General features: G+C 32.1%; 1 long non-coding RNA gene across 2 annotated transcripts in view; it reads right to left on the reverse strand.

The window, feature by feature from the left end:
- The window catches only part of LOC132935965 (uncharacterized), a 137870-nt gene extending 136377 nt beyond the window's left edge, over positions 1-1493 (reverse strand). Inside the window, exon 1 of one of the 2 annotated variants that reach the window (XR_009663370.1) lies at positions 364-1493. This is a non-coding gene — a long non-coding RNA (uncharacterized LOC132935965). The remainder of the gene's footprint in view (positions 1-363) is intronic. The other variant, XR_009663369.1, reaches the window with a different exon arrangement.
- Between the last annotated feature and the right edge of the window lie 18411 nt (positions 1494-19904).

The following is a 19904-nucleotide window of genomic DNA, read 5'->3' on the forward strand; positions in this document are numbered from 1 at the left end:
GTCACGATTCGATTTTATAATAAGTATCGTTACGCTAGAACCAAAATCGAGCGAGTGCTGCTCAAGCTGCAGCGTAAACGCGTTTTGTCCGTGGCGCACTCTCCGTTTGCACGCGCCGAAAATAAAATGTGTCATTATTGTCGCCCATGCAGACCGGTCCGTTACGTCGTCGCCGTGTGATAAAATTTAATAGCAATAAAAAGCGTTTAAGCCATATATATAATTATATATTATATTAGCCGAGTGAGAGTATATAAAATATCGTGTGAGACGATCCGAAAACCCATCACCGATCGTCGCCGCATGAACATCGCAGGTACAAATAGCAGCTGGTATATTATATTGGTATGTTATTAAAGGTACCTCGTCTCGCCTGTGATATGTCGGAACGGACTTGTCGGCGGACAGCTGATACCGCGGTACGCGGCGAACGTCGACCGCGGTAATTACGATACGAGGACCGCCGCAGCTGCCGCTATTGCCGTGTTGACGCCGCGACCGCGCTGTCTCCAAAGTCCAAAGTCTCTCGGATTTTTTGCTGTTTTTGTGTTTTGTTTTTTTTCCTAATTTTTTTCGCCACCCGGCAAGCGTGCGTTGTTTCGCGTTGCGATCATTTCGAAAACCGACGAGACGACGACAGACATGACGTAACAGGCAACGATGCAGTGATACAATACTATCGTGATTGGAAGTATAAATCGGCGGCGTCTCGCCGAGAAGCGAACCACGACACGATAGGTGTCTGCCATCGGCGCGCGGGTGTTTATCGCGAGTGTTGCTATGATATTACAACCGTTGTACGCGTGTTATGATAATTATTGTACTATATAGTGTTCGCGACGTCGTATTGTTGTACGATAATAATAATATATTATAATATAAAATAAAACAATATTAATTGTACCGTTACGATGCGGAATGAAAAATAACCGTCGACAAAACGACAACAACAACAACAACAACAACAGCAATAAATTGTTGTTTTATTTTTGAATGAACGGCGGCGGTGACGGCGAAACGTGAAATGTAATAAAGTATGTGATATACACCAACGACGCCGGTCCGACGTGATAGTAACGTGACCGGGCCCGGCTGGAAGTTATTGCAATCGCGGTCGCGTTGCAGCGGTTGCACTGATGATGCACGCGCGGCGCTCGTCGGGCGGCGCGCCGGTCGGCTATCAGCGCGCGCCAGAGTGCTGCAGGTTATTGCACCGCGCGGTGCCACGTGCGGTCCGCGGTGAACGATCTCGCCGCCGCGCACTGGGCCCAAACGGAGAGCCTATAGCTGTATGCTGGCACTAACGATTTCGCCGATAGAGACGGCGGCGGCGGCGGCGGCGATGACTGCGATTTGCCAGTGGTCGGCAATCCGCGGCGATTTCACTGAAATATTTATACAATAAATTCGTATAAAAATCACCGACCGACCGACCGACATGACAGCAGCTGTTGCTGCTGCTGCTGCTGCGGGTGTGCTATATGGACACTGCAGGAAACTGAGGGTCAAAACGTTGTTTGCTTGTTTGTTTGTATACTTATGCTTCGTGCCTCGTCCAATCAATAGAAGCCCGACAGAGTGCAGTTCTCTGTCTGGAGGGGGGAACACGAATGAACGAAATTCGATAGTTTTTTTTTCGAACAATAGTTTTCTTACAGTTTACTTCTAATACACACGAAACGTAAATACGATAAACAGATAAAGTACCTACATATTACGTACGGCTCATTTGGGCTTTTGGTGGAGCGCAGAGAGAGTTATCGGGCAATATTATAAAAAAAATAAATTTGAGCCGAATTTGAACACTGTTAATGAAAAGGAACGGTTGGGACATAAATACTTAAAAACTAAAAACGCATTTACAAACATCGTTAACTACGGATTTCATCAAGTAATAATTAATTCCGGAAAACAGCCAATTTTATGAAAAGCCACAGGTACTGAATATTTTTCTTTAATATTGTTGGCAACTGGTTAAAATAATTAGGACCTAAACAATCTACAAATGATTTCCCAAAGGATTTTTTTTGTATAATATAACACAGGTAATGTTCTCTAGACTTTGAAAAGTCAACTTTGGTTTTGTTTCTTATACATTTTTTTAATTGTGAACAGTTAAGCGTTTTTCTTATAATACAACACTGTTCAGCCTGAAGAACACCTAAAATCTTATAATTTAGTTTCGTTAAACTTTCTAAAAATTTTTTACTCAAGTGTAATTGTCAACACACGCGCATGTGTCTCCGTCTTACAAATGAGTAGAACATAGAACATTTTACGCTCAGCTAAACACGTGTAGCTCCGTTAGTTTAAAAACTAGAGCGAATCGACTTATCATCAAATTTAGAAGTAAGAATATTATCTAGTGAACCTCTTTAGGTTTATTTTTATATTTTAATTTCGGAACGAGTTATGAGCGTTTTAAAATTGTAAATTGTCTGTGCATTTTAAAACGCTCATAACTCGTTTCGAAATCAAAATATAAAAAAACGAGTTTCACTAGATAATATGCTTATTTCTAAATATTTGACGATAGGCCGTTCACTCTCGTTTTTAAGCCAAACGAGCTACAAGTGTTCTGCCGAGCGTTAAATCTGCTACGTCACGAACGTGCGTGAGACGGAGACGACAAACTATGCGGGTGAGGCGCAATCCTCTCGAGATTATTCTTACTGCCTACGATGTGATTACACATTTTTGTCTACAATAATATTAGGCATGTGAAAAATTTCTATATTTTATTTTTTGACCTTGACATCGACGAGATTGCTGACCCCAGCATACGATGACGACTACTATTATTATTATTATTATTATTCGTGGAGCGACGCCTTTCTATCGGTACGATGCGGTGCGCACGCGTCGACTATACAACGACTACGACGACTATGATGACGATGACGATTTTATGTATTTTTTTTATTGCTGTGGCGGTAGGATTGGGCGGGCGGTGAGATCCGGTGAAAATATTTTATTATATTTTCGAACTCGACCGCTACGGGACACTACGCTTGCCCGGCAGAAGACGTGCCGGTGTAGCTGTGCCGAAAAAAACGGGGGCAATAATCGTACGCCTGTTATAATGATGTGTCTAAGCGTTTTATAATAGTTTCGATGGCCAAGAGTTGAATAATATTATCGGTTGGTTACCGCGGTCACACTATATTTTCAACTCGACCGGTCGAATAATAATACGTGTAAGTATATATAGGCGCAGAGATGCGTGTAATAAACGTCAGAGAAATAACGGAAGTATTATTGACTTAGGTGCCTGTAAGTGTTGGGAGACGCAGCGAATACATACGTTTCACCGTAGAACCAACACTGGCAACGCCGCGTTGCTATTTTTAATATTTGAGCGAATTCGCCTAATATATCAAACTTTATGCGTCAAGAACATATTGACCGTGTCGCCAAGTTGCGGCTTTTCTACGATATTTTTTAATTTGTATGCGATCTATGAGGATTTTTCAACTGTAATGTTTTACACAATTCATAACTCGCACACAAATCGAAATATCACAAGACAGCCGGCGCAGCGACACAACGGGTCGGGTTAATATAAAAATAAAACGATAAGTTATTTTTAATGTTCTTAACTTAAGGTTTGATGATAGGCCAATTTACTCTGATATCAACAGTAACAACGTATATTTATACATAGGGTCGGTTCAGCTGAACGTAAATTTGATAATATTATAATATGTTGCTTGTGGGCAGGACCGGCTCAAGCGAAAATAGTGAACTAGGCAAAATCAAATTTTGCCGCCCTTAACAATAGAATATTATCAGTATTTTGAAAATGCCGCCCTCTTACTATAGTGCAGCTTAATTGCCGCCCTAGGCGTGGGCCTATGTCGCCTACCCCTTGAGCCGGGCCTGCTTGTGGGTTAGAAAGAGAAAACCAAGTGTGCGCTATCCTCTCAAGGGGATTCCACCCGGTAATTTTCTGTCTTTGTCCAACACACGCGCAACATGGTATTTTAGACGCGTTTTTTTGCCAAACATACCTGTTGATCTAATGAAGAGCGATATGAACTCTGAACATGGATTTGAATTCGTCGTCAAGTCCACTCGAAATCGACTTTTCCACATTTTTGATATGATCCCCCATATTCCAGAAAACGTCATATTAAAAAAGAGTGTCTAAAAATTGTTGTATTTAAATTCCTGGAGAAGTTAAAATCAAAAAATCAAAATTAAGGGAAAGTCGATTGCAAGTAGACTTGATGACAAATTCAAATCTGTTTTTAGTATTCTTATCGCTTCATTAGTTCAATTGATATGTTTGGCAAAGAATCCGTCTAAAATCCTATGTCGCGCGTGTGTTAGAAGAAAACAAACAATCACTGGAATCCCCTTAAATGCGTCTTTTCGATTGTCGACTGACTATAACTTATATCGAATTTTAAAATATTAAGAAATACCCAGTGCTTGGAAGCAACGCGTTCAAAGGAACTAGTTCCAGTGATTTCGTTCAATTTTCAGTAACTTAACGGGAATGTATACGTATACTATATTAGTTCCTTTTTCGTGTGAAGGACAATATTGGAACTACGTTCAGTTTTTAGAGGAACGTGAACGATTTTATTTGGTTTTTTTTTCGTTCATTTATTTTTAAGTATAAAAAATTAAAATAACTTTTAGAGTAAAAGTTTATAATTTTTTTTGTTTTAGAAATATATTTCTAATAAAAATTGAATAATTATGTCAATATAATGAGCTATTATATTTAACCTATATACGACAATATACGATAATATAGACAATGTTTCCAAAATGTCAAGTCAGTCACGGTGGTCTTATACTCTTATCGGTCTTAACTTGTATGAAATGAACAAATTAAACATTTTAAAAAACAATATATTCCAGGTATACATACCTAATTAAACAATTTATTACTACTCACCTACAAAGTATATTAAAACAATTGTAATACAAAACATTGATTAACGAAAAATGTTCTTTATTTAGGACCGAGTAAATGAGCTGGTTTCTTTGTTTAAAAGAGAGAAACGATTTAGTTTCTTTTTAAACATGATGAACGTGAACTAATTCTTTTTTTAAAGGAACTTTCTGAGCACTGAAAATACCTATCGAACGATTATATGTTTTTGCGTAAGCGCAAATAGTGTCTGAGATTTGGGGGGGGGGGGCGAAGCTCAGATCCATACGGGACTTTTCACTTTTATAAGGCTTTACTGGTATTACGAAACCCCTAAAAATTTGTGTACGTGTAAAATCTTAAGTTTTTTTGTGGGGCTAAAAGAGTTGGGGGGGCTTAGCCACCTAGTGACCCGCGAGTATGCGGACACGTTTCGCATGTCGCCCGTCTTGAAACATGTTTTTCAACTAATAAATATGTAATAAAAAATACATGCTGGTGTCTTAAATCGATTATAGAAACACAGCTAAACCAAAAGATTATATTAGTGCATGAAAAAAAAACAAATTATAATTGAAACAAATAATTTTCATAATATTTAATACTCAACTATTAATATATTAATTTAATTTAAGAAATTCGAGTAGACGAATAGAAACCGGGTAGTTACTAATAATTTATCATATTGTATTTTAATCATCAGTGCTATTATCGGCTTTAAACGGAAAAGGATATAATATTGTCGAACTGTCTGCAGCATGGTGTGAAACTGACCGTCGACTTTGGTGGATCGCACCGCCACATCACAACCATAGTGGTAATATATTTTATTTCATGAAATTGTTTTCGTAAAATTTTTTTGATTGTTGCATATTATATCCATGTATAGTGCCATTACCTTCGCCGTGATTGTAAGGGATCTAGTGGTTTTACAATAGGTAGTGTTTATTTTATTTATTTATTTTTTTTTATCTTGTATACACAATTTTTACCGGAAGGAGTCTTTCGATTTCAATATATTATAGTATCTTATATCGTAGCAAATCGGATCAAAATGGTATTTTAAAGAGGTCGTTTTCCGATTTTCTCAATAGTTATTTAATGTCACGGGAAAAACTACCGGAAAATTACAAAAAACCGCTAAAAATAGGATTTTAATTTCTAACGCTTTGTTTACCACCATACAAACGATTAATAATAAAAATAACGGTTATTGTTATTTTGTTGTAATTAATAAAATATTACCTAGTTCAACTCACAGGCCATAATAAAATATAAAATATCCAGACTGACAAACCGTCTCCGCTCAGAATCGTTTTTCGTATACAACGATGTGATATGATTGAATTCAAATTAAATACAATCCATTATTCAGTGACCTACTGTACAGCACACTGACAACAATATTATTATTTAAATTGAAATCTGTATACCACGGTAATTATTACAAAACATAAACTTTTGGTTAAATCTTATTACATTCATATTATAATAATAACCTACATGCACGACACTTGAAATAAATAAAACCAATCGTTTTTTTTTCATGAAATATTGATTTCGTAGAATAGTCTGGTTATGTTGCATAGATTCCGGCATTACCTTTGCCGTTAGTATGTGTGGCTCGTGCGGGATGGCAATTTCAGTCTTGGGAGAAATTTACGTCGACCGCGACCTGAAATAGCTCACTTCCCACCCTTGCCACACAATAAATACTATAACTCGTTTTAATAATGCCATTTTAACATATTATAATACCTAGCTCATATCACTGTAGGTAGGTACCCACTTTTAGTCTAGGTCCCTTGGCAATACCGTCGAACTCTTGAAGCTGATTCAAAATATATAGAAACTCACGACTCCATTTCTACTAAACTGTTCGTGAGTATTGAGGTACCCTGCGCCATCACGACCTGGGTCCATCGGTATATTTGACAACCCGGGTTCCGGTATCGCGGTAGAAGAGTTATTATAACCTATAACGAAATTACCTAAAGTCAAGATGGCCGAAAAATATTACATCATTTTGATCGGACGACGAGTGATGACATATTAATAATAATAATAATAATAATAATGAGATTAATATAGTTAAGTTTAGAAAAGCTTCGGCTCTCGTGCGCGCACAGTATTCCTACTAAGCTCCTCAAAATGTCAGAGGAGAGGGTTTCAAAACGTTGTAATAAATAATATTTCATAGACTTGACCGCCGTTTCCCATAGTCCAACGAAACCTGGGAGAGCGAAGGGGGGGGGGGGACGATTACCGACGTCTTTTTAATATATTTCGTTGAAAGTGGTTCGTCCCATTGCACTTTCAACAGACAAAGCACAATTGATTTAGCGCGAACAATTGACAGCCCGGCAGATTCAATAAGTGGGTAAAACGTGATTTTTAATAAAAATTTCGCATTTCATATATTTAATATTTGATCGGGATCAAAATATAATCAGAGTATTTTCGTATCATTTATATATGTATATCAGTATTATAACATTATAATACTGTTATAATATAATAATTATAATACTATAATAATTATTATTATTATTTTACAACGCTGGGCAAGTTAATGATTTTTTTTTAACTCAGTTAAGTTAAAAGTTAATACACATTTTTTGTTAATTTTTTATTAAGTTAAAAAAAGTTAATTTGTTTATACAACGCTAGCGTACTTAATTTTTTTCCAACCCAAAACTAAATTAGGATAGGATATAGTGTTTATACTTCATACAGTATTTCCATATAAGTTAGATTTAAATGATATAAATTTTTAACTTCAAACAATTTACGATACATATTTTTTGACAAAAAAACGAAATAGACTGAAATAGTGAAATATTATAAAATTAAAAACAAAATAAATTAACTTAACTTACTTCTTAAAATGAAAAATTAACTCGTTAATTAAAAAAGACATTTAGTAAGTTAATGAAAAGTCAAAAGTAACTAGTTAAGTTAAAAAGTTAAAATAAAATTAACTTTTTAACTTAACTTCAACTTTTTATTTCGTTAATGCCCAGCCATGTTATTTTGTATTCAGTTTTTGTATAGGTACTTTAACTTTATTTCTATATTATATAGCTGTAATATATTAAAATTGAACAACAAATTGTAACATCCAAAATATTTTAAAATGTTTGCGAATTAAATAAATTGGGCTCTTGGCCCGTAAATAAATAAATAAATAAATTAGTAGTTTTGCGCGTGCTAATAATTTTACTATCATAGGTCTGTTGTAGGTCTGAAATCAATTTTTTTTTATTTGACGTCTATTTTTGCAGTTTAATCCTGCAAATTCCAAAACCACGACGATTTCGTCACGTATAGTCGCTTCGACGTCTCTAAAGTTTAGGTACTTTTTAGAAAATTGTTCATTATATACTCGTACAAACCGCGGACTGTCGCCGCATAAACAAATTTCTGGTTTAATGTTTCCACTAGTTTAACAAACCAATAATCGGTCGCTAAAAACGATTCCGATGGGCACTGTTCTCTAAGTAATAGTATTTGATTGAAATATTTTGATTGGATCTGCCCGCCATAGTATTTGGTGAAAACTTCAATGTTGGTCGCAGTAGCGTAATGATAAAGTAGCCTCGGGTCCCCAAAATTAAAATTAAAATATAACGAGATATAAACAAAAATATAAAAAAAATACATAAATGAAACGTTTATAACGGAAATTCGTAGTTTAATGAGTGAACAATTCTAAAACATAAAATTAATAAGATTTAAGCCATACGTGAACCGGCAGATTTAATGATAATATAATACTACTCACTGACATCGAGTTTTCCCACAGCTTTAATATTTTATTTGACTTTCTGACCTAACCATTTATAGTACTGACTACTGAACGATAGTTAATGACTGATGAGGCAAGAGCGTCTTAGATGAGAAAAAAAAAGAAGCGTTAATCAAAACATAAACTTTGATGAAATTTAATTGATCCGTGGCGTTTGGACAATTAAAACCGAAAAAAATAATTAATGTAATCTATTTCAAATATTTTATTTTTATTTTATTCAAACATTTTTATTTGCATAATAATTGTGTTCCCCCACATTTATTTTCAAATTAATTAATATAGTTATTAATTATTATATTATTATACTTATCGTGTATCTTTAATAAGGGCCAATATTTAGGCAATATGCGATTTTGTTACCGTCGCCCATGTCATTTGTGTTAGTCGTCAATGATGATTACTGATTAATGTGAATATGTGATTGTATGCGGGTATTGCATGTGGGCACATGTCAACGGCACCGCCGACCAAAAATAAAATGGGTGATTTTTTTGCTCAAAACACGGTTTACGGGAAAAACTTTCACGCATCGTATAGAGGTCTGATTTGATTAATTTTTTTTTCGGGCTCTAAAGGGCTCTACAGGGCGCATTGGACTTTGATTTTTAATTTCGTTGCTTAAAACAAACATAATAAACAGGGCTAGGATTTGTATGCAATAAAAAACGGTAAAATATGCATTTTATTTACCAAAATATGCAAAAATATGCATTTCAATTTTTATAAGATAAACACAAAAATATAGTTACAAAAAAAATATTTTATTGTTGAAATACATCAGTGATTAGCTGTTCATCTTAAGGGTCACGTTGCCATTTTTTAAAATTTTTCACAATTCTATAAAATTTGAAAATTAAATTTTATACTTTAGTTGTCACTTCAATTATAAGACTTTTACACTAATCTACTACCTGATACCTATTTAGGGGGGGGTGGGATTGATAGGGTGTATTATATCGAAAAAAACGACTTTACGGGAATAACGCTCAAGCTTTGTAGAATTGTCGGATTCTGATGAATTTTTTTTATCTGAAAGAAGAAGACTTCATACAGCCCACATCGATTCTGATTTTGTATTTTATTTTAAATAATTGTATTAAAAAATTTGTAAGAAAATGCTTTTTATCTTGTATTTTTTTAGACATATTATAAAGTTTGAGAATGAAATATTGAAAAACAGAGATCGATGCGGGCTGTAGAATATTTCTCTCTAGCAATTAAATAAAAAATTATGAAATTTGGTTGATTCTATAAGGTGGTATCATTATTCACGCAGAATATATTTTTGAGGACAAAATGGCATCGGCATCGGGCGCCTTAATATAATATAATATAATTGAGAAAAAAAAATAATTTAGAAATAAATTTTATAATTCACATTCACTACGAGTGTTACATGCTATGATCACATATTTTTTCAAATTTTCGAAAATGAATGTCAAATTATTTAATCTTTTATCGCATACCTATTATACCATAGGATTGTATTTATAAAAATAAAATTTATGTTTGACAAAAAAACCAAGTATTGTGAAATTTACTATAAAACATTTATTTTTCGCATTCTTATAATCGAAATGTACAATAATATTCATTTTATTCAATATATGCAATAATATGCATTTCATCCAAAATATGCAAAAACATGCAAAGTAAAAATACCGCCATTTATCTCATCATGAGGTGATTCGTGGACATTACTGACAAAATCAATAATCAGAAGTCGCAAAAAAAACATGCTTTTGCATATAAATCCTAGCCCTGATAATAAAAATAACAAAATCTTGTGAAAATCGGTCATATCGTATTATATGGTTTGGAAATAGAGTTTTGAAAATCCAAGTCCAATGCGCCCAGTAAGAAGAGTTTCTCTTTCAAAAAAAAAAAAATATATCGAAATCAGATCACTCTACGAGGCGTGAGAGTTTTTCCTGTAAGGCGTGTTTTTGAGCAAAAAAACACATTTTGACGCTTATGTTTTTTACCGATCAATTGGCCTTACATTTTAATTAATTGTTTATTGTTCAACATAAAATAGTGAACTGTTATCTTTTGTTTATTTTGAAAATGTTAGGAGCCTCCGTAAATGTTATGCCATCCTAGGTGGTTACTCATCGGCGTACACTGGTTTGTCGGCTGCCCTAAACTGTCAGCCATTGTCTTAATTACATTGAATTTCAGAAGTTGCAAAACTTTCGTACGTCCAATAATCATAAACACAGTCATATTTGAAGCAAATTGCTTTGCTCGCGTACTATGATTGCATACTGATATGTCAAAATATGTATTATATTTAAACACTGTATGTCTGCATAATATACGTATAGGTACCTAAATACAAAAATACGCAGTGCCTATGGAGATGCGGACGTCTGTTCGTGCTGTAAAAATACAACAACTGCAATATTTTATATGTATGTTAACGAAATTATTACGGAGGTAACGTTATTTTATTATTTGTTCAGTTGTGTGATCTTCTGTTGTACAAATTCGACAAATCAACGAAATAGTATATTATTATATTCTGATAGTATCGAATTTCAGCTTCGGCAGGTGTACAATCATATTTATTTGCACCTGCTACTTAACACCGGCGAGTGCAAGTGCACCGCCGTGCGCTCTTGTAATTACGACACTGCAGGTTTGTCTGTATATTTTTACGATTTCGGCTTACAAGACGTAATTGCGTGTGCGTATAATCATGTTTGAATGAACAGCAGGTCACCCGAGAGAGCTCGGCTTATTATAATAACATAATATATCATTTAGCCTCTCTATCAGAGATTTACACGACAAATCGAAGACCGCATGTGACCGTCGATGTGCTATAGATCTTTTCACAATACCCTGTGTAAGTATTATAACACGCGTATTATTAGGTACTCACACTACCATTGTCAACGACGTGTCTATCGTCGAACATTTGTTCCAAACGACCTAATTTTTTATGGCCGAGAGAAAAGAAATATTCAATAGAATAAAACTACTTTTGTCGGTAATATAATAAGAATTTCAATTATAATGCAACACACAACATTACCTCAACTTTGTTTCTTGATAAGTCCAGGGCCTGCAAACGTTATAATAAAGTTATGATTATAACGTTATATTTGACAAACAAAGATTGAAATTTGTAAACGTTTTTATAACGGAAAGCGACAATCAAAAATAATTATTAAATACCGCAAAACAAAACAATTTTCGATTAACAAAAAATATAATACATCCATCATTAAACAAAACATAATGCAAAACGTAATTTATAGAATATCGTTAAACGAAAAATAACGCGAAACGAAATATTTTAAAATCTATTTATTTAAAAGGTCAATTTGATTTCATAGAAACATTTATTTCATGCAAACAATCTAAGAATTGATTATATTATATTCCGTATCCGGGAAATGAAATAAAACTTGTATAACGTTTTAGTTCTAGATAACGATAACGCAAAAGTTGAATAACGTTTTAATTGTAAACAACATAAAACGGAATTTTTTCTTCAAATGCAAGCCTTGTGTATAACAAATCGGCTAACTTAATATTATTTGGAATGCCACATATTTTATAAGTTATATTTGTTGCTCGAAAATCGGCTGTAAATTTCGAAATTACTAAAATTGTTAAAGAAAGTTCGTAATCATTGAAACACTATTGCGCTTTTACAGAACCTGTATATACCAGGCGTGATCCATTTAAGTGTCTACACTCATTATTTCCAAAAGTTTCGACTATTTTGAAAATAATGTTTTTATATAGTTATTTTTGTTTAGTTTACAAACATTTCCGAAAAAAATTAGTATTTTGTACTGTAGAGTACTTTATTTTTATCGTTATAGTTTTAAAAGTTTTTGACTTTTTTGAAAGACACCGTGCATTTTTTATACCATATTCCGAAGCAGAATATTATTCAGAGTATTTCAATGTATAAAAATCAAATTTCCGATAAATTAGTTCATTAGTTATGACTTGTAGCCTATATGTAAGTATGTTAAGTTTAAATCAACAGAGTATTGGAAAACTTTTTGTAGGATACTACCATACCATGCACTCTACTCCTACTCCACTTAACTAAACTTTGAATACTTATAAAGTTATAACCTGATTAAGAAGGTACCAACACTTATTATTATTATTATTACATAATTTATATAAGCTTACTCTGCTATTTCCTAATCATTTAAAAAGAAATATGCAAATGCTATAAAATCTCAATCTGGCTCATAACTAACGGTAATATTGTAGATCAAAATATTTCAAATAATATTCTGGTTCAGATTATAAAATAAAAATGTCTAGTGTCTTTCAAAAAATTAAAAAGCTTAAAAATGTTAACTACAAAAATTAGTAGAAAATATAATTTTTTTCAGAAACGATGTTTTAAAATTGCATCAAATTAAGTATACTTAGTACCTACGTCAAACAAATATATTCAAACAAGTTTCAACTTTTCGATATAATGAGTGTTGTAGGCAATTAAATGGATCGCACTGTATACCGTTTGTTTTAATTTTTTTTTTCTTCTGTAGGTACTGTTTTTTCAGTGATAAAATTACTTTTTGAGACCGAGACATACGACATAAGACTTCCCAATCGCTCACACGACGACCGTTGACAGAAATATGTTCTCATGATCTATATTCGATGCGTGTGCGCTGTCAACGTATTTTACGTGTACAATTTTTTTTCATTTTTGATTAAGATGTAATGACTAATAATGTATTGTGTGCAGTGTATTTTATACCATTTATAACAATAATAAAAGGCTGCAGCTTTTAACTTTGTGTTCCCGCAGACACTCCTTACAGAGTTCATTACAGAGTTCATTGACCTTTTTTTTTATTCACTCGGTCACTGCAAACGTTAAAAATAAAGGACATTTGTAAATCGTATACTACATATTATGACATACTATGTGACATTTCAATACATTTACGATGTAGAGAATAACGACTCAGAAGTGTTATTATATTATTACCAACTTTGTTTTTTCAGTTATCATTTTTATTTTCTGAAATAAAATCAACGACTTTGGTAATGTTTGTTGACGACCCGAATGCTTTCAAGAACTGAAGAACGTGAAAACGCATCCAAGTTTAGGTCATCCAAAAATAATACTAAATCTTCCACCTTTGAAATTTTCTATTTTTGAGGACTTTATCTCACATTTTCTGGAACTAATAAGTGATCGCATCCGACTTCGTGTTAATAATATGCGAGAGTAACAAAGGACACCAGTCGCTTCGGCTGTTCAAGACCTCTAGAGCGGAGTAGCGGACATATTATTATGACCACGGAGTGCCATATTTATGCAAGGACAAATTATGGGAAATTTGCATATGGACTTTAGGCATATAAAACTAACTGTACACATTTTTATCATAGGTACATTGGGAAAACAAAATAGATTTGGATTTTACTTGGATATTTTGGTGGGTTATAAAGTATGCTGAGTTTTCCTTGAAATCAACTTTAATTCTTTATATAACACTATTAAACAAGTTTAATCAACTTTGCCGACAACAAAATCTAATTGCCGTTATTATAGTTATGATATTATTATCGTCGTAATATTAGTTATTACTATTGACGTCATTGTCTTGCGTAGTTACGTGATATAGGTACGTATTTATTGTATATCTTTTTGTCATTTGCTTATTATTTTTTATAATTTAAAATGTCAAATAAATAATTAAGTGATTCAATGAAGAGAAAATTAAAAAATAAATGTGTTGTCTTTTTTTGACAATTTAAATACTTTTTACATTGATTATATTGCCTTTAAATCCGAACCCTAGTGATGAAGAAACAAAAAACTACACGGTAGTTTATAACTAGTTTATCTACTTGCGCACAATCGAAATGTTTGTGAAAGTTGATTAGCTGAAATCAAATTTGACTTAAAACATTAAACTTTAAAAACATTTAGTCTGATTTATAAGTGTAAAAATCAAAAACAAGTACTAATTTTTTAGTTAGCTTTTTAATTTGTATACTTAGATACCCTTTACGTGTGACTGAATTAACAATTGAAGTTCCGTGGTTGTTTTTACACCTCAAAATTAAATTTTCTAAGAGTGCTCGTAATTATAATTCGTTGCTTTAATATGAATGCAAAAATACAAATAAACATATGTTTGTACCGATGTCAAATTATTGTTTGTAGTGGCAACGGAGCAGGGAGGGCGACAGAGATGGCAGTTTTCCTCCCTTGTAATACATATCATTTCGCACCACCCAATGAAAAAAATAAGATATAACTTTAACAAAAACGAATATTCAAATTGATATTAATTATTAATTTCCTCACGAATAAAAATATTTAATATTCAAAATCAGGACTTAGCACCCGAATCATTTATTCGGGTATCGGGACGTATTCGGGTGTTCAAACACCGGAATAAAAAGTTTAAGCAAACATTCGGGTTTTCAAAACCTCAATTATTTGTTTTAATATTGGTTAATATGGGTGTTGAGTAGTCTGGAAAAAACACAGCTTTTGATGACCCCTCCCCCCCCCCAAAAAAAAAATGATTTATGCAATGACTTATTATTTTATATTTAATGAAATATATATTTTTAACACGAGTTCGCAACATTTGGTTTAGACCAAACTCGGTTTATTAATGTACAATAGTTACATAAGATACATAAGATTTTATTGGATTTTATTTTCAAGAAAATAATTATTGAATTTACCTGTCATTGATTGTAAGATTGTTACTGTTAATTTATTATTATAACTAAACAACTTATAACTACAGAATATACCTCACCACAAGAAGTACATGGAAAATAATATGTATCGCAAGATTTTGTAAGAAACAAAATTGTTCGGGATTTGGTTAATATACGGGTGTTTTGAAAACAGAATCATTCGGGTTATATGGGTTTCGGGTGTTTCGGTATGTTAGGGGTTCGGGTCAATTCGGGTTCAAGGCCCTGTTCAAAATTTCAATTAAATATTATGTTATAACATATAACTGATATTTGGATGTTTGGTTTTCAAAAAATTAAAAACAGTCGATTGTCATTTTGTAACGTTATCATTATGTTGCTTAATTTTGTTTCGCAGTTGAAGACTCAAAGCACCTACCGGATGTTATAAATTCATAAAAAAAAAATTAAAACAACGAATATGTGTAGGTGCTTTGAGTCTTCAACTGCGAAACAAAATTAAGCACCATAATGATAACGTCACAAAATGACAATCGATTTCGACTGTTTTCAATTTTTTGTACGATATACACATATATGTTACTGTGAATATGCGCAATTGGTGTGTACTGACAGTTACCGGTTAATTTCGTCGTACACCAAAGTCATCGGTGAATGTTGGCATATTGATTAAATTTGTACTGTTCGTAAACATTCTCTAGTGAGTGTCGACATTTATCCAACGATATTATATTTTAATCTGATGTAGGTATCGAATCATTCTATCTATAGCAGTGGCGAATTTATCAGGCATGCTCAGCATGAGCCACACGCTTAAAAATAAAAACGTAATAAATAAAACACAATAATCAATATTATAATATTCAAGCCTGGGCAAGTTAATGATAATTTATAATTGAGTTAAGTTAAGTTGATAGAAAACATTTTAAAAAGTTTAAAGTTAATAGTTATCCTGTTTTCTTTTAAATTTAGTTAAGTTAAAAGTTATATGGAAACTTACAATTAACTTGTTAAGTCAAGTTAAATTATTATTTTTTTTTTAAACAAATAGCCAGTAATATGATTTGAAATAATATAAAGTAAATGTTTATGCAATACATGTATCATCAATAATAATTGTAATTATATTTATTATTTCATTATTTATAAATTAATGCAATTTGGATTTGATTAAAAGTAACTCGTTATATATTAAGTTTATATCAATAAAATACCTAGAGTTAAGTTCAAAATTAAGTTAATGAATATTACACACTTTAAAATGTTAAGTTAAAAAGTTAAAATTAACTTAACTTTAACTTTTTAACTCGTTTATGCCGAGGCTTGATAATATTACGTATTTAAAAAAATCATTATGTATGACAAAAATGTCATCTATTTCTGTTAAACCTATCTGTGTTTATTTTTATCGTAACATTTACTGACATAGAGCATTCGATAGTTGTGTACGCAAGCCAGGGATTGAAACTGATAGTTGATACCAATTTTGAACACTGGTTAAAACCGTTAAAAACCGAAATCAATACCGTAACTGAAAACAAAATCAGAAGAAATAAATACGGATATCCGAAACTGAAATCGAAATCGGGAAATATATTTTCGGTTACAAGCCCTGGTCATTATAATTTATAATAATATAATAATAATGCAGGACTTTAAACCGATAATGGATACCAATTTTGAATACCGGTTTAAACCGTTAAAACCCGAAAACAAAATCATAATCGAAACAGAAAAAAAATTGGAAACCAGTATTAACTTAAAAACCGAAACCAGAAAAAATTGGATACCGGTATTATAATTAAATCAAAACCGAAAATATAATTTAAAAATGGTATATTTTTTTGAAATCTTGTTATATTGACATTTTAAAAAGTTTACTTTACACAACAGGCGATTCGAACGCTTGATCAAGCGATTCAAAAAATTAATAAACTAAGAATGAACGTAAATAGTCTAGGCCTTGAAACCGATTTTAGAAACCAGTATAAATCGTTTAAAAACTAAATCCGAAAACAAAATCAAAAACAAAATCGGAAAAATTTGGAAACCAATATGAAATCCAAAACTGAAACCAAAATTTCCTAATACCGGTATTGAAAAATTGAAACTAAAACCATTGAAACCAAAATTTTTTCAATCGGTTTCATTCCCTAGGTTTGTTGTGTGGTTTTTTAATATTGTGTAGTGATTAATACTATATAACTTAAATTATAGACGTTTATTTAGTGAAATATTAGATAATATTTTGAATCTAGATTAAGAGTAGATTTGAATCAATGGGAAAGTTGGAGTTTTTTTTTCATTACTTAATTCTGAGTTGTATCAAAAACATAATAAGGTATTAACTGTTAATGAACTTAAGTGTTTAGAGAATCAGTACGGAAGTTTCTTTGATATTTGTCGGTTGAAAAACGAGTTACTTGTTTTGTACAGCACTGCAGAATTTAAAGATATTTTTGAAATAATCAAATACATGAATTTCAGTAAACTAAATTTAGGGCTGAAAGAAGTATATAAACTAGCAAAATTAATTGCAACTGTTCCAAGTACTACAGCATCAGTGGAAAGACAATTTTTAGCGCTCAAAAGAATGAAAACGTATTGTAGGTCTACTCAAGGTCAAATTAGACTATATCTTCGGTCGGAATATTAGCGATTGAAAAAAGTTTTAGAAGATTTAAAAATGAGCCCTGAATTTTACTCTTAAGTAACAGAAAAGTTCATTGAAAAAGAAAGAAGAAATGACTTTATTTATTAAAAAAAAAAAAAAAAATGTGAACGTAACTTAGAGTTAGTCAAATATTAATTAAAATTATTAAAGTATTAAACTAAAGTCTTATTTATAAATTAATACAAATTTGGATCATACAAAAAACTAGCGAACTAGTAACAATAGCTAGATCATAACCACTCGAAATAGTTAACAGGGTGACAGATTACAAGACAGTTATAAAACAAAATAATAAATTACTTTTAAATCACGTGAGCAACGACGATTTTTGCGAATCTGACTCAATGGACCAAACGTTGTGGCATGTAAGTTTAACCAATTCAAATGTGTATTTTTATGTGAATCTTTATATAATAATATGTATTAATAATTACCGAATACGAATATATTTATGTTTTATAATATTAATTATAACATGGGTGACAAGCGATTGATGACATGTCGCGTAGTATTTAGTATAGAAGTATATAGACTTTCCGCGATCATTCCACGGCTAGACGTTTTCCTAGTTTTCAGCGAAAATATAAATTATATCTTCTAAATTGACCTCTCAAACCGTTTTTTATTTGATTAAAAATAACGCTAGGTCACTTACACAATATCGCGTCATCGTAAATATCCTTTTATGATATTTCAAATATGGCAAAAATGACTGTCCCATATTTGCAGACGCAGTAACGGGATTTGTTAACAATAGCTATTGTTTATACCTAGGTGTGTAGTATAAGAATGAGCAGTACAAATTTCAAAAAATGTACAAGAATGATGTTTTTATCAAGTTATCTGACTGATATTTTTTAGAGCGGATTTAATAGAAATAATTTCACTTGTAAATGTCTCCGATGTGTCTATATTACATTTGCTTACAAACTTTGTAGCTTCTTTCATAAGTGTTCTGAAGCAACTCTATTTGTAAAAAAAAAAAAAATAAAAAAGTTGTAGGAACCTATTTGTTTTATCAGGGCTTGCATTTGAAAAAAAATTCCGTTTTATGTTATTGACAAAACGTTACACAATTTTCGCATTTATCGTTATTTGGAATTAAAACGTTATCCAAGTCTGGCGTTTATCGTTATTCAGAATTAAAACGTTATACTGGTTTTGTGTTTATCGTTATTCAGAATAGTGTTAATACCTATTAAATTTATTAAAAATAACTAATGCGGGTAGGTAATGGCTCCGACACGGAATATAATATTATAATCAATTATAATGTCCATATGCATGAAATAAATATTTTTAAAAAACCAATATAACTTTTAAATAAATGGATTTTAAATGATTTCGTGTTGCGTTATTTTTCGTTAAATAAAATTCTATAAATTATGTTTTGCGATATTTTTCGTTGAATGGTATTATATAAGTTACGTTTTGTTTAGGTAATGATAATATAATATAATATATTTTGTTAATCGTTTTGTTTTGTTTTGCGGTGTTTAATTATTTTTGATTATCACTCTCCGTTATAGTTACGTTTACAAATTTCAATCGTTTTTTTGTCAAATATAACATTACGGTATTATAACGTTTGCAAGCCCTGGTTTTTATTATTTTAGATACGGTAACATCCGGTGATTCGCTGAAGTCGTTGGTCTAACTGCCCGAGCCCCGCAGCCTGTCATGCAATCACCGACTATTCGATCCATCCCGTCAGTTTTTTCTGTTGAAATAGACAAATTGTATGCCTATTGTACCGTCACCCTAGTGATCAGATAAAAAATTCTGATGGTACATATTTGAATTTGGCATATCGTATTATATGGTCGAGAAATAGAATTCTGAAAATCCACTGCGCC

The sequence above is a fragment of the Metopolophium dirhodum genome, chromosome 1 (genome assembly GCF_019925205.1).
Source record: "Metopolophium dirhodum isolate CAU chromosome 1, ASM1992520v1, whole genome shotgun sequence".
Classification (NCBI taxonomy): domain Eukaryota; kingdom Metazoa; phylum Arthropoda; class Insecta; order Hemiptera; family Aphididae; genus Metopolophium; species Metopolophium dirhodum.